Below are 16086 nucleotides of genomic sequence, written 5' to 3' on the forward strand. Positions count from 1 at the left end.
CCTGAATGTCTTCTATGTTCCTCTTCCCTCTAGTTCCATTCCTCATCCTTCACATCCCAATGCCATCTTAAATGTCTCTTCCAGAAAACCTTCTTGGCCTCTAACTGAGCAGCCCTCCATAGAAGATTATTAGTTCATGCCTCTGTGCAAGAAAGAAAAACAAAAACAAAATGCATCAGTTCATTCACTCTCCCATCTCCCCTGCTGGCCTGAGAGCACCTGAACATAGTGATGGTACTGTAGCCAGTCATCTGTGCATCCTCTGTGCTCTGCCCCCTGCCTGGCATGTAGAATATGCCCAGCAGGGGATTTTCAGAGCTGACCAGATGAGAGAGTGGTGAAACTGAAGATCAGCCCTTTTCCCTGCCTGTTAGCACCTCTAGGAAAGATTTAAGAGATGTTTCAAACAAATCACTCCAACGTATTTGGGATTGCTCATTGTGATGCCTGATCTGTGCCAGCCTCTTCCTACCACATCTATGACTGTTACAGGGGTAACTATTCCATCCCTTAGTCTGCAGCACCCAGAATGGATGTGGAATCACTGAAGGAGGTGAGTTGGAAAGAAGACAAGTTGGATCCTGACAGTTTAAACCCAGGTGTTTTGCAAATCCTTCCAAAATATCACTTGGCTTTTCTTCTCTATACCTCCTTCCTTGCCCAGTTGGAAAAAAATAAAAACAACGACAACAACCTGCAGTACGTGTGCCCACATCCTCCTCTGGATGAAATAGAGTTGCACAGAGAAAAGGAAAGTTGATTTCCTAGTTATTCTCCCACACATGGAGTTCTGGGTGGCACCATCCCACACTATTTGCATCACTGAGCTACACACTCTGCCAAGACTGCATCTTAAATTTAAACACATTTTGATGAAAATAGAGAAAGGCTGAGGAAGAAAGGTTAACACTTCCCCATAAGAGGTGCGTAAGCACTATACATCGTATGTTTTTCTTCTGGCTCTTGGATTAAGGACAGAATGTTAATTAAAAAGTAAAAAGCTGATCTTCTGAGCAGCAATTAATTTCAGGATTGCTCTTCTTTCATCTGTTGGGTCTTTGCATTTCTGAAGACATGGTGGAAAATATTTCCTAGGGGTCTTTCTAATACACATTTTCATTTGATTGTTTTGATCTTTAGGCTACATGTTGACTTAAAAAAGAACCAATATTGCAAAAAGAAATGTCATTCCAAGGTTCTGGATTCTGATCATCGCTCTGGTGACACAGATGAGATTGGCTCCAGGCATATACACATTGGTTAGCTGGTTCTGCCCAATCACTGTCTGGAGTCGAATGTTCCATTTAGTTAAGACTGCCAAGCAGCAACATAACTGCATTCATTAGCTTGAGTTCTGAAAGCTCCTCTTAAAAGTTGTTTTTATATTGATACTACTTTAATATTTAGGGACAGGCTGCACCATTTTCTAGGTGCCAAAAGTTATCACTCAGTTTTGTTTTATTAGGTGCTATTTTAGATTCAAAAATATTTTATTTTTTATGAACTGTTTTGTGCCTTTGGCCTAGTTCTCTTTTCACTGGGATATGTGTCCTAAGAGGATGAGGTTTATGATATTAATAATACCTGCATTATTAATTCCTATCAAATGAAACCAGCTGTCTCTGTTCCCCTCCAACATGTGTGTGTGCACACACAGACACACACACACACACACACACACACACCCCAAGCATACATCCTTCATGTAGATAAAAAGATAAAATGCCTTTGGGGTATCTATGGGGATAACTTATTTTTCTCCCCTATTGATCAGAATGCATGGAGGCCTGGGAAACTCTGCTGGAGTACCCAAAGCCTCCAAGCTGGCAGACTTGAGCACTATTGTCTTTATTGCTTCTTTTAGCAGGATTTTCCTGGGGATGGTGAATGTGCCATAAAGTAGGGCCCACGGGCCTTGCAGAAATGGAAGAGCATGCCATTCACAGAAGAAATGAGCTGTCAGCTCCCTTCTCTTCTTACTATAATTTGCTACAGCCTGGAAATGAATAAGTGACAGCTATTAAAAGGGCTTAGGAATAATTGCAGTTAAAAGCAAAAATAACGATATTATCCACTGCCACTTAGGCTCACTTTTACTTTTGAAAATGCTTAATGTTTGGAGTCCATAAAATGTTTGCAGAATATCATCCTGAGTCATTTTATTTATGACTAATCTAAAATATTTTTATAGATCTTCAGCCATCCCATAACGGTGTTGGTTTTGGTGGCATCTGAAGGAGGGTGATATTCCTATCAGAGTGATCTGTGACACATTTCAGTGTTGGTCACTGCTGACCCGGACTGAGGTGACAGGATTATTCCATGCAGAGCTGCAAGAGTTCTACAGCAGGTGTTTTTGCTGGAGGAAGAGCAATGGCTTTTTGTGAATTTTAGTTTTAGAATTTGAAAAAGTCTTAGCCTGAAACATATCTTTAAAAATGCCTCCTCATATCTCAGCTAATGTAGCACATCACAGAGGTGTCACTGTATTCTGGAAGTTGATGTCATTCTTTCTTTGGAAAGCCGTAGAGTCATCTCCGCACCTTCTGTGATCTCTGATGTTCAGATGTTTAGCTTAGAAACTAGATTTGAATCTAGTTTCTAAAGAAGACCCCCTTGTGGTCTGAACTACTGTATTGCCTTAGGGGGCTCAGGTTAGTGTTTGCAAAGGTTAGTTTGTGATTTTTTTTTTTTTCAGGAAAAAGATGTAGAATCTTTTTAGCAGAAGGATCTTGGATAAAAATCCTGAGTAAATGTTTCTCAGTGTATGGCATTGAAAATGAGTTAGGTGTAATGCTGGCTTTTAAGAAGTATTTAAATAGTTTTTTATTCATTTTCATATATCTTGGAAAAAGAATAACAAGGACATCAAACCTGTGATTTCCTAGATGTCCTTGTTTAGGATGAGACTAACATGCAATAATTGTCAGAGAAATACTGAGTAAAATAGGGCTGGGAAATGGTCTTTGAAGAACTAAAGTTTGGGAAACACTGATGTAAGCCAAAACCTGGATTTTGTCTGTGCCACTGAGGTGAGACAAGGACTGACTTGCCAAAGTTTACCTGTTGGTGACCTTGAGACTGGAATCCAAACGAGATGCTGATATGTTTGTGAATAATAACAAGGAGAGCTGACCTTTACGGAGCGTCTCCTGTGAGTGGTACCAAGTGATTTATATATGTTATCTCATTTAGTTCTCACTACAGGCCTTTTGTGAATTAATTACTACTAGTATTTTATTTTATAGCAAATACAGGATGGGTGTGGTGGCTCACACCTGTAACCCAGCACTTTGAGAAGCCAAGTAGGGCGGATCGCCTAAGGTCAGGAGTTCGAGACCAGCCTGGCCAACGTGGTGAAACCCCGTCTCCTCCAAAAATTACAAAAATTAGCTGAGCTTGGTGGTGGGCACCTGTAATCCCAGCTACTTCAGAGGCTGATGCAGGAGAATCGCTTGAGCCCGGGAAGTGGAGGTTGCAGTGACCCAAGATTGTGCCACTGCACTCCAGCCTGGGTGACAGAATGAGACTCCATCTCAGTAAAAAAAAAAAAAAAAAAAAAAAAAAAAGAAGGAGAGAGAGAGAGAGAGAGAGAACTCTAAGTTTAGAGAGGTTGAGTAACTTGTCCAGGGCCATAGAGCCAGAAGGAGCTGAGATGAAGGAGGGACCACACCTCTGTCCATCTTAGCTCCCTGAGAATAGTTGACATCAAAGAAGATGTTGAAGAATGGATCCTTTTGTTGGTGTTAAACTGCTACACATGAGGGTCCAGAGCCTTGTTCTGGAGACTTGCAAACGATGATTTTTATAGCCTCATTGGAGTGGGAGACTCTGCCTAGGACATCCCCTGAGAAGTTCTTAGTATATCATCATATTATAGATGGAGAAGACTCAGGTAGAAATCAGCTTTCTTCTGTAATATTGATGGTTTTCAAACTCACTTAGCCACAGGTTCCCTTTTTCTCCAATAAAACCCATTACGTTTTGCAGAACTAATACTCTGTGGAGCACCTATTTGGGGAATCTAACATTTTAAACTCATTTTACACATGGGAAATCTGAGGTTTGTGATTACTTGTCCAAAGCCAAAACTAGCTGTTGGCAGAGCTTATGTCATTAATTAATTTATTGATTCAACAGATAGACATCCAGTGCCTCCTATGTGCCAAGCATGCTGGGAATTGGTGGCACAACATTGAACCAGTGGGCAAGACACAGATATAAGGAGACACATGTAAATAATTTTGGATAGCAATCACGATGGACTGAATGTTTGTGCCCACACCCCCACCTCTCCAAATTCTTATGTTGAAATCCTCATACCTAATATGATGGTATTAGAAAGTGGGGTCTTTGGGAGGGTCTTAGGTCCTGAGGGTGGAGCCCTCTGGCATTAGTGCCCTTATAAAAAGGACCCAAGAGAGCTCTCTGCTGCCCTTTCTGCCATGTGAGTCATAACGGGAAGTTGGCAGTCCACAGCCCAGAAGAGTGCCCTCACCAGAACCCAACCCTGCTGGCACCCTGATCTCACATTTTCAGCCTCTAGAACTACGAGAAGTAAATTTCTGTTGTTGATAAGCCACCTAGTCTATGGTACTTTGTTAGAGCATCCTGAATTGACTAAGAAAACCATAAATCTATGAAGACTGGAAACCCTAGCATTTCCTGGGTCTTCTCAAGGCAGAGGGCTTGCCTTTTTCATTTTTCATCTTTGTTTTCCCAGTTTCTAGTATGAGGCAGTGATAACACAGCCTCAGTAAATATTCGTTGAATAAGCTGTTGATGGATTGGAATCTTTCCCATTCTATAACAAAATGGTTTATTATTATTATTATTAAAAATATATAATAATTATTAGTTTTGGTGTGTGTTACTCTTTGGGAAGTTTAAAACAAAATGTTCCAAGCAGTCCCCAGATTGAAATAGGTCTCTTGGTCACCCTTGCTAATAAACCCAGTTCTGAACAGTACTGACCTTGAACACTCATTACAGGACAGATTACTTGTGAAATGAGTAATGTTTGAAAATCATCTCTGTAGGTTTTTCGGCATTGCTAAATTGTGTCATTGGTTGGAATTTTCAGATCACAACCATATTTTGATTCCCAGGCTTTTGGCCATTTTGCTATTGTGCCAGAATCTCTAAGGCCTAGCCCAACTGCTAATATTGACAAATTCTTGAGGAGTATATATGGTTTGTTCAGATATAAAATGGATAGGACTCAGAATCTTATCAGCTCATACCTGTGGGTATGGCGCAATCCATCCATCTAGCAATTTTCTAAACTATGTAGCCTACTGTGGGATACTGAATCCCTGTGCATGAGTACTGAGAAGGACTCATGGAAGGATGATAGCTTTCTTTGCATTATTTGTTTCTAGCATAGGAAAACTGGCCAATGTTCATACAGTATGAGAAGTTTTTAGTCCACTGGACTGGAGATTTGGAGCTGCCCAGGTGGTCAGTGCTGGCAGGAAAAGGTAAAGAAGATCAAAGCATATGACTTTTCTACTTGCCTATCTTTTTCTTGAAAGAATTTGTGGCTGATGAAGACCATTTTGCTCTGGAGGAAATGATGATCTGTTGGTGGCATGCTCCTGGCCTCTTAGTTTGCTTCGTTGTCCTGGGAAGTGGGCAAGTGCCCCACTGGACCTTGGTCTGCATTCCACAGGGGACTCCCTGCTTTAGAGGGACCCCTACCCATGAGGTCCAAGGATGACCACCCAGCGTAGCCTCCAGCAAGTACTCACACACACTTCATCCAGAGCAGATCATTTAGTTTAAGGGAAGGGCATCATCACTTTCAGAGATGGGTGTTTTAGTGATTAGAAATGCGGCTTCTCTGGTAGAGGGCATTTGTTTTTTTAAAAAGAGAAAGGGTAATGAATTGGACACTATCTGTCAAATTCTTTGCTAGGTTTCTTACGGAAACCTAAGTTTTCCCAAGGCAATATTTCCCTGAGAAGAAATTGATTTTGGTGTGATCCATAAAGCCATGTAGCGTGAAATAAACTATTGGCAGAAAAGAGACAAACACATATATAAAAAAATAGGAATCAGTGTTTCAAAAATGAAATACAGTAGAATACTGTGAGGTGTTTGTTTGTTTGTTTGTTTTCTTTGAGACAGGGTCTGGCTCTGTCACCCGGGCTGAAGTGCGGTGGCACGATCTCAGCTCACTGCAACCTCCCAGGTTCAAGCAATGCTCCTGCCTCAGCCTCCCGAGTAGCTGGGATTACAGGCGCCCACCACTGCACCTGGCTAATTTTTGTATTTTTAGTAGAGACAGGCTTTCACCATGTTGGCCAGGCTGGTCTCAAACTCCTGACCTCAGGTGATCCTCCCAGCTTGGCCTCTCAAAGTGCTGGGGTTACAGGTGTGAGCCACCGCGCCCGGCCAACTGTGAGTTTTATTTAGCCTCAGAAGTATCTTTAGACATTAGGTAAAGAGACACAGGCTTAATCATATCTGTAGTTTACTGCAGGTTATAAGATGAATGTCTGATGAAATTATGACATATGTTACTGAAGGGAAATGGTGCGATGTTTTTCCCTATATATTTTAGGGTGATAGCCTATAACACAGAAGACATTGGTGCCTCACTAAGAGCATGGCACCAGGAGCCTGAAGGAGTGGGACCTGAATCCCATTTTCTTGGTTTACCAGATATGAAAATTTAAACAAGTTATGTAATGCTTTTGAATCTCAATTCCCCATCTGTAAAATGGGGGTAACAACACAGACCTCTAGGGTTTGCTGTGCAGACTTAACAGGCTTGGCTCATGGGATGTGGCCAATAAACGGTAGCTTTTGTCATGAACTCTAGGTAGAAAAGTATCTACATGGTTTTCCCCAAGCCCAGAGAGTCTGAAATGGCCTTTGAGGGTATCTTCAGACGTCATGACTTCATTTAGTGTGGCATCATGCTTGTCTGATTTTTAGATTTCCAAAGAAGTCTTGTAGTGCATCATTACTAGAAAACATTTTGGAGTTTACACAATCAGTTAATGAATTTTAAAACCTTTTTTTTCTAAATAGGAAGGCAAGTGTTGCCTGCTTCATCTATCTACTTGTAGACCTGTTTAAGTGTTTTAAAATCCATCAAAACATTTAAAATTACGAAAGCCATTTGCTTCATGACTAAACAAAATTCCCTAAAAGTCTTGTATACTCCTGCAAACAGCTGAATCCTCTAAGAGAAGCAGGAAAACCACACGAGCTTCTCTATTAATGTTGCTGATGTGTTGTGACTTGTACCAGGTCCCTTAGGCCAAAGCGAAGCACAGATTTTTTTGGGGAGAAAAAGCTGATGAATTCAGCCAATAACTCCAACCTCTTGGCCAGAGAAATGTAAATTCTTTTTCTAAACTCAAAGAAGTAAGACTCTTCCAGGGCTGGAAAAGACTTTGATGAATAATGCAGGCTCATTTTCCCATTGAATTTATTCCCCGATGCTATGCATATAATGGGTAATCAATAAATATTGTTTGCCCGCTTTGTGTAGCTGTTTCAAATTGGGATGAGGATGAGTCTGTGGTGTTGAAATAGAGGAAAGCTAATTTTCTTATCTTGGGATAGGCTTTAATCTTGTTAGCCAGATGTTCTAAGCATGAGAGCTAACCAGTCAGACGAGACCACAAATATCTCAGTTGCACAATGCAATTGGCTTGGGAACTGCATTCTTTAAAGGTCATCCTTTGTATGGGGACAGAGGCACCCCTTGTCTACATTTTGGGAGGATAGGTTGGCTTCTTGGTCCCACTCAGGTCAGAAACACCACTGCCCATCACTTTTGGCCCAGCTTCTTGTGGGTCAGCCCCACTGCATTGTAAACTCCAAGCAGAGGGGCCAGTTTTGACCAATGAAAACGGTTAACCCTTTTGGCCAGCCCTCTTCTGCTGAAGTCTATAATGCATGGCTGTTTTTATCCCTGTCTGTTGGAAGAATATTCAAAAATCCATTGCAATCTCATTTTGATAAAGCCTTTAATTTTCCACGCCTTCCTTTTGCAACTTCATCCATTTGCTGCATATTCAGCCCCTAAGAATCCAGGAATGAATTGATGTGCTGGCTTCAAAACAGCCTGGCATTTAGAAGTTTTGATTATATTCGAGAATCTCCAGGCTTGACTGTTCTTAGCTTTGATATCATGAGGACTATCCTCACTGGGAAAGATTTATAGCATCTGGGGTGAGAACTTTAATTGTGGCCCAAAGGAACTTGTGATATTTTGATAAGGTGCTTGAGGAGGTTGTTTGTTATAGAGCAGAATGTATTTCGGAAAGGTGCAAGCAATTTTGAGCCCTTCTGGCTGATCATTGCAAAATGGGTGAGCACTGGGAGATCAGAAAATATGTGGTGGGCAAGGTAGAAAGAATGTCAAACTGGATGAAATAAGAAAACAGGGGAGAAAGCTATTTGAGAGGAAACTTGGCATATACTTAGTATTTGTGTCTGTTTTTCTCTTGAAATGGGCTGATGTGTTGGCAGAGGCTTCTGGCTGTTGTCAGAGACATGAACATCTGTGCTCCCTTGCAGAAAACTCAGGATTCTAAAGTGTTTGGTGGAAATTGTTTTAACTCTGCCACTTGCTCCATCCCCTCATTAGGAAGAGCTTAGTCTGTACTGCTCAAAGTGTGCTTTTAAGAGGAAGACGTGGCTTAAATTCTGGGCTTCACTTTTACATACTGCTTGGCAGAAGCAGGTTTGCAGCAGTGAAATCTGAGGCCATCAGATACAAGTGTGCACACTTGGTGTAAATCAGTTTGCTTGCTTGGGTTGGAAGTAAGAATGAAAGATGCCAAATTAGTAAGGCAGTTGTGATACAGGCGTCCAAAGAGAGCCAGCAAGATGGACAGGTCATGTGTGGCTAAGTTTTGGAAGGCTTTGCTTTAGTCGCTGTAGTTAATGCTAAAAGCTGTTATAAATGACCCCAAGGTATCAGTGACAATACAATAAGAGTGAAGTATTTTATCACTTTAAGCTGCATTCTCCTATTCCCCTAATTAATTCTGCTGTTCACCCAGTCCTCTAACAAAGTGGTCAGTGGAGTTACACAGGTCATCAATGTCTAGCCAGCATGTCACCTTCCTTTAGCCAGAACCTAATCCCAGCTGTAGCGCGTGCAGGAAAGGCCGGGCAATGTAGTTTAGCTCTGTGTTTGTGGAAAGTGTCACTGGTTTATCGAACACAGCCTCGAATGTTCTTCCTAGACAGTGATGGATCCATCCACATTTTGTGGAGCCCCCTTTATGAAAATAACACAAAATTAGGTACAAAAGTGAATGGTTTATTTAGAATGAGAATGGGCAGGGCTCAGTCAAGTGGAAGGCTCTGAAGATTACGGTTTCTTCGCTTCATGGTAATATATCTCTACTCCTAATGTCCAAATATAAAATGTGTTTTTCCCCTTCTTACTACCTAATAAAACCATCTTCGTTAGGTGCCCCCGTGGAGCACTTTGTGCTGTTGAAGTGTGCCAGGGCAGCTATTCTCACATTGCCCTTGGAGTGAACAGTACTGCAGCCTTGCTGGGAGGTAGTTTGGCTATCGGTACGGAGAGCACAAGACTCGTCCTGTGCTTTGACTCAGGGGCCTTACCTCAGCCTCTGAAAGCCCCCAGTGATTTGTGTTAGGTACGTGTAAATCATGAAAACATCCTCATCCTCCAAAGGCCGCTAAATGGTTGAATTATATCACCATGCAATGGAATATTGCAGCAATTACAAATGATGATAGGATGTTTTGTGCAAGGGAAAATGCATATAAGTGAAAGAAAACAGCATGATGTGAAATAGTGTGAACTCAGTTATGTAAAAATAAGTAAACTAAAAATTACTGAAATAAACGATATGAAAATATTGCCACTGGTCATCTCTGGATGATACACATATGACCAAACTTTATTCATCTTTATAGTACTTTTTTCTTCAGCTCCATTTCCCTGCATTTACAATACAGACCAGGCACACCCACAGGGCCTGGGCTGAGGTGCACATGGTATAGGTTTACTCTGCTTCCTCTTTCTCTGCTTCAGTCAGTGTAAGAAGACAGCCTTGGTAAGCACCAGGAGGCCTCATCTTTATGGTTTTCTGCATCTAGCAAATTGTATACAATTATTTAAATAGTGATAGTTCTGACACCTCTATGTAAATGGCAATATTGCAGCCTTAATTTGCCCTAACATTTTACTGTTTCCAAAGTGTTATCACATATTTTCACATCTAATTTTACAACAACCCTGAGAGGACAACAAAGAAAAAAATCATACATTTTTAGTAGAAAACAGATTAAACAAAATAAACCCATCCAATCACAAACAGCCCATGAATATACTGACATTTCCAGATAGCATCTCCATCTTCTTCCTCCTGTTCCCCTAATTAATTCTGCTGTTCACCAAGTACTCTAACAAAGGTAAAAAATACTACTCTCTTCTCAATTAGCATAGCCTTCTATTTAGATTTTTAATTACAAATATTTTAAGAGTATTATTTTGGGTTTTCTCCGAAAACCTAGCCTTGTTCTACCAGAAAATGCTTTCTGCATTTCAGCTAAGGCATTTAGAAGTCCACATTGGGTCAGAGCCTGCCTGCATCCTGAGCGGCTGTTTCTGTTCTCCCTGCCAGCATCCTCCTCTGCGGGCTCAGCCCTGGGGGTTAGGGGTGGGGTTGTTGGGGGAGTCTCTAGGACCCTGGGACCCAACACTGGAGAGATCCCAATCACGCTGGGTGCTCTTCTTCCCTCGACTCATGTTCCGTAGCTGCTTAGTCTTGTTGCAAGTGCCCGAATCCTAGCCTCTGCAGCACCCTGAGAGCTGGGCACTTGACTCTTACCGTCCCCATCTCGCCTCACTGCCCCTTCACTGCAGAAGCTGTAGTTTGTCTCCCGCGCTTAACCTGATGACTGACACCTCCTTATAATACCTGCAGGATGACTTCTCTGATTCTGCCTGCCCGCATCTGTGTGTTTCTGGATTTTCCATCTCCACGCTTGGCCCTGCCTGAGACTTCTGCAGGTCAGCATCTGACTGACCGAGGTTATCTGAGCTGACTCTGACGCATCCACGGTGTTGCTATTCACCAGATACAGAGTTGCACTGGCACAGCACAGTCTCTTCCCGCTCCTGAAGCTCTCTCTCCTTGCCAGAGGTCTTGCTCACCCCAGGGGCCTGGGCAGATCCAGTTCCAGATGCTGGAATCTCCCTACGGGCCTTACCTTATTGCAATGTACTGGGCCAGGCCACCAGATACTGCGCTTTGAAAATCTGTTTTGAAGTTGCTAACCGCTTGGAGTACTGTGGTGCTGCAGGCTGCTGTCAGGGGTAGAGGTATGGGGAGCAGAGATGCCTGAGCTGATCTAGAAAATACTTGGCGGTAGAATGCTCTAACGTGAAAATTAATTTTAAAAAACACACTGTTAAAGACAGTTCAAAATGTGCTGCACTTTCTATCTGTAGCGATCTCAAGTTCAGAAAAAGAAGGTGGAATGAAAGTTTTGCTTTCTGTCTCTTAGCAGATAGGTCAGGTCAAGTGGAAAGAAAATGGAGGCAGGAAAGAGTAGCTGGGGAGAGCCCGCACTGTCGAGTTTGTTTCCTGGAGCTCCCTTTACATCTTTTGATGAACCGGGTGGCTTAAAACCATGCAGATTTGTTCTCTCACAGCTCTAGAAACTAGCAGTCCAAAATCAAGGAGCTGGCCTAAAGGTTCCAGGGGAGGGTCTTTCCTCGCCCCTTCCAGCTTCTGGTGGCCGCGAGTGGTCCTTGGCTTGTGTAGAATCACTCCAAGCTGTGCCTCCATCTTCATATGGCTGCCTTCTTATGTGTCTGTTTTTGCATGACATTTTCCTCCTTTTTTTTTGAGACAGTCTTGCTCTGTCATCCAGGCTGGAGTGCAATGGTGCGGTCTCCACTCACTGAAACCTCTGCCTCACAGGTTCAAGCAATTCTCCTGCCTCAGCCTCCCGAGTAGCTGGGACTACAGGTGTGTGCCACCACACCTGGCTAATTTTTGCTTTTTTTTTTTTTTTTTTTTTTTTTTTTGTGACAGCGTCTTGCTCTGTCTCCCAGGCTGGAGTGCAGTGGCGTGATCTTGGCTCATTGCCAGCTCTGCCTCCTGGGTTCATGCCATTCTCCTGCCTCAGCCTCCCAAATAGCTGGGACTACAAGCGCCTGCCACCATGCCCAGCTAATTTTGTTTTTGTATTTTTAGTAGAGACGGGGTTTCACCATGTTAGCCAGGATGGTCTCAATCTGCTGACCTCGTGATCTGCCCACCTCACCCTCCCAAAGTTCTGGGATTACAGGTGTGAGCCACCGTGCCTGGCCAATTTTTGCATTTTTTTAGTAGACATCTTCCTCTTTTTATAAAGATACCAGTCCTAGTGGGTTAGCACCTGCCCAAATGACCTCGTTTTAACTTGATTATGTCTGCAGAGACCTATTTCCAAATAAGGTCACATTCACAGATAGCAGGAAAGGACTTCAACGTGTCTTTCTCAGGGGACACCTTTCCACGCATAACAGCTGCCTCTGGTCCAGTCTTTCTATTCCCTCTTCAGTGGTATGTCCACCAGCAAAACTTCTGTGCCTCAGTTTCCTTGGCTGTAAAATGGTGCCCTCTTCTAGGATTGTTGAGAGAATTAAATGAAATCATGCTTGGCTGAGTATCCCGCTCATAGAAATTGCTCAGTAGGGGTTTAGCTTTTATAGTTAGTCGCTTGCAGTCATTTGATTTCATAAGCTAAGTTTGTGGAGAAATTGAGGAAGTGAATGAGCCAAACACAGAAGTAAACACTGTTGATAGGACAGGTGGTTAACTCCTTCAGTGCCACAAAACACATTCTGACTCACCTGCACGCAAATTTTGCTTACAAGGTTGTTGTCAGCACTAATTTTGCTCCAAGTGTTTGCTTGATTAAAATCTCTTAGGCTACTCTTTGCAACTGACCTATAACAGAAATAGAGGAACTAACTAGAGATACTTTCTTCGTTGGGCTTCCATCTAGAGCTAAGCTTTACTTAGGCTTTCAAATTGTAAGCAAATGCAAAATAACTTTCTTGGGAAAATTCCAGAGAATCTAGGCCTTGAGTTGTTCTAAGCAAATGTGGCCCTCCTTTTAGGGTGGAAATCTAAGAAATGGATTTATGCATCGCCCAGTTCCAGGGGCATCATTCATACTGTGGTCTGTGCGTGTGTATGGACAAGCCTGCTCCTCTGGGTGAGGTGGCCATAAGTCCTTTCTGGGGTTCAGTAACTTCTAACAGTGGCATTGTCATGATGTGAAACTTCTCATCCTCCCAGTTTAATTATTCAGTGAGAATGGGATTCCTGAGATTCTAAACCATATTCCATAACTCTGGAAAATATATGTGTATATAAAATTTTCCATACGGTTAAAACCTGAGAGTGGACTGCAAGTCAAATTGCTATTTTCTTCCCTGCTTCGTCTTTATGAACTTTGTATTGTCAGTTTTCCTGACAGTTGACAAAAGTGGGCAGTTTTGGTGGCATATCTGATTTAGGAAGTAAGTGCAACAATTTGAAAGCCTAAGTAAAGCTTAGCTTTAGATGGAAGCCCAATAAAGGAATCATCTTTAGTTACTTCATTTATTTCTGTTATAGGTCAGCCGCAAATCTGAAAACACAGTTTTGGATTTGTATGCTCATTTAATGATACTGATAATCTGAAATGCTGGTTTTTAGGACTGTAGATTTCATTATGGAATATGTTTTAAACTTAATTTGTATATGGGTCTCTTGTTGTTTTGGGAATTTTATTCTAAGACATGTTGAAGCTGTGCTGTAGTTATTGGGTTTATGAGTTGTTGGGGTATTATTTATTTTTAATGTACTCTGTTCTTTCCTCTTCCCAAAGCAAATAATCAAGAATTAATGTTTAACTTTAAGTTGGATCCACTCACTTTATATGGAGAGTTATTATTACTTTAATTCATGTTTCTTTTCCCTGAAGCCCTGATACATCTTTGGGAAGATACATTTTTTCATGCATTAATTATTTTCCTTTTCAGTATCAATTGCAGGTATTACAATCACAGCAAGAAACATATGTTGTACATTTATTATGTGCCAGGCACTGTGCTGCGTGCTTTAGATGAATTATTATTATGATCATTTAATTTTTATATCCATGCTAGACTTTACATACTGTCTATCATAACTCACATTTTATAATAAGGACCTGAGACTGGGGAAATAAACTTGCCAAGTCAACACATTTAAAAGTGGTAGAGCCAAGAGTTGAACTCACATAGTCTCTGACTCTGGAACTATGCTCTTAAACTCCACACTCTTGATATTGAAGATGTAGGGACATCTTTGCATTTGAAGACAGAAATGCACATATAGCCCAGAACTTTTCAGTGATTCCAAAGACCTCTGTGTTTCCGCGTAACATAACTTTGGGGGCCACAGATTCGCTTTGCTCAATCTATTTTGTTCAGGAGTACATGCATGCTTATTTGCTCAGGCAGTAGCTGAAAGCAGTGAGAGATATTCCAACAAGTCTCCAGATTGCAAGAGAAATTAGGGTGGATTTAAAAATTAACAGGCTTTCTATGCATATAACCAAGAATCACTTACTTGCCATGAAGATGAATACTACGGCCCCAAAGTATGTATATCAGAAGGTAGGATATTACTTGGTTTTGTGTAATTAGTAATACCAAGGTCAAATCAACTTAGATAACTGGTTTAAACCATTAAATAGCTTTTTTGGCTTTAGATATTTCTCAAGATTTTTAATGCACGCTACATGCATTGCAGTCTACAGGAAAAAAGAAAAAGGATTATTAGTGTTTTTGCAATGTTCCTGCCCAGTGTTTACTTCTTTATTTGCTCTTGTTTTATTCCCGCAGGGAAAGGTTCATTGTAACGCACCCAGGGATGTGTGGTAGATTTTTCCAACGCAGCAGGTAGGATGACTTTGATGGAAAGGAACAGAAAATTGAATGTCGACTGGCTTAAACAATAAAAGCTTATATCACTGAAAAGATTAGAGGTATGGTAAGCTACAGAATTAGATTGATTCAGCCACTCTCTGGGTCATTTAGGGTTTCTTTTTTTCTGTCTCTGCCAAACAGGATTGGACTTTGGAGTTGGCCACAGGGCAGATTCCCCCAACACACTGGCAGGGTGGCGATCAGAGAATGCCAGAACAAACATTAGGTAATTTTTAAGAAGAGTGACTTGGTGTATGTGTGCCCCAACGAGTATCTACCATAGCCAGTGACCTGGATATGCTTAATTTAGATTAATGAATTTATCCATCCTCTCTCTTCTCCACCTTGTAGGTGTTGATATTCTACATGTAACGTACAGGGGTTTTCCCCCTCAGATACTTTTGGTGAATATTTCTGTAGTTGTCGCTAAGCATAGAAAGATTTTCCAGCAGGATACTAAGAGGTACTGGTTAGCATATTTCAATTTCCCATTACCAATCCCACAGACCTGATAAGATATTGATGTTGGCTGCTAATATCAAAGAATGTTTTCTAATTTTCTTAGTGGATAATGAATGGAATGAATCATTCAAATGAATTCCATGATTCATTATGGAATCATTCACTTAATATTATTTTGATATTAAATGATATTAATTATATTAAAATATCATTATTTTGATATTAAAGTGGAGGTAAATTGACTTCTGTCATATACCTTTTCACTTTGCTACTTCACAGTTTCCCTCTGTTCTTGGTGTGCTGAAGTGGCCTGGTGTGGTGGCTCACATCTCTAATCCCAGCACTCTGGGAGGCCGAAGTGGGCAGATCACTTGAGACCAGGAGCTCCAGACCAGAATAGGCAACATGACAAAACCCCGTCTCTACTAAAAATACAAAAATTAGCCAGACGTGGTGGTGTGTGCCTGTAATCCCCACCACTCGGAAGGCGGAGGCACAAGAATCTCTTGAATCCAGGAGGCAGAGGTTGCAGTGAGCTGAGATCACGCCACTGCATTCTAGCCTGGGTGACAGAGAGAGACTCTGTCTCCCCCACAACTGCCCCCCAAAAAGGAAAGTGCTGAAGGGTGTTTTCCTGAGTGACAGGCTGGAAATTTAGATGGCAA

At 41.6% G+C, this 16086-nt stretch overlaps 1 protein-coding gene and 1 pseudogene across 7 annotated transcripts in view; one reads left to right on the top strand and one right to left on the bottom strand.

Annotated features, from left to right (window-relative positions):
- ELMO1 (engulfment and cell motility 1) overlaps positions 1-16086 on the top strand; it is a 594311-nt gene that overhangs the window by 19215 nt on the left and 559010 nt on the right. The gene's annotated exons all lie outside the window — the stretch shown is intronic.
- On the bottom strand, positions 9936-10075 carry LOC129490905 (uncharacterized; annotated as a pseudogene).

This window comes from Symphalangus syndactylus, chromosome 9 (assembly GCF_028878055.3).
Source record: "Symphalangus syndactylus isolate Jambi chromosome 9, NHGRI_mSymSyn1-v2.1_pri, whole genome shotgun sequence".
Lineage (NCBI taxonomy): Eukaryota > Metazoa > Chordata > Mammalia > Primates > Hylobatidae > Symphalangus > Symphalangus syndactylus.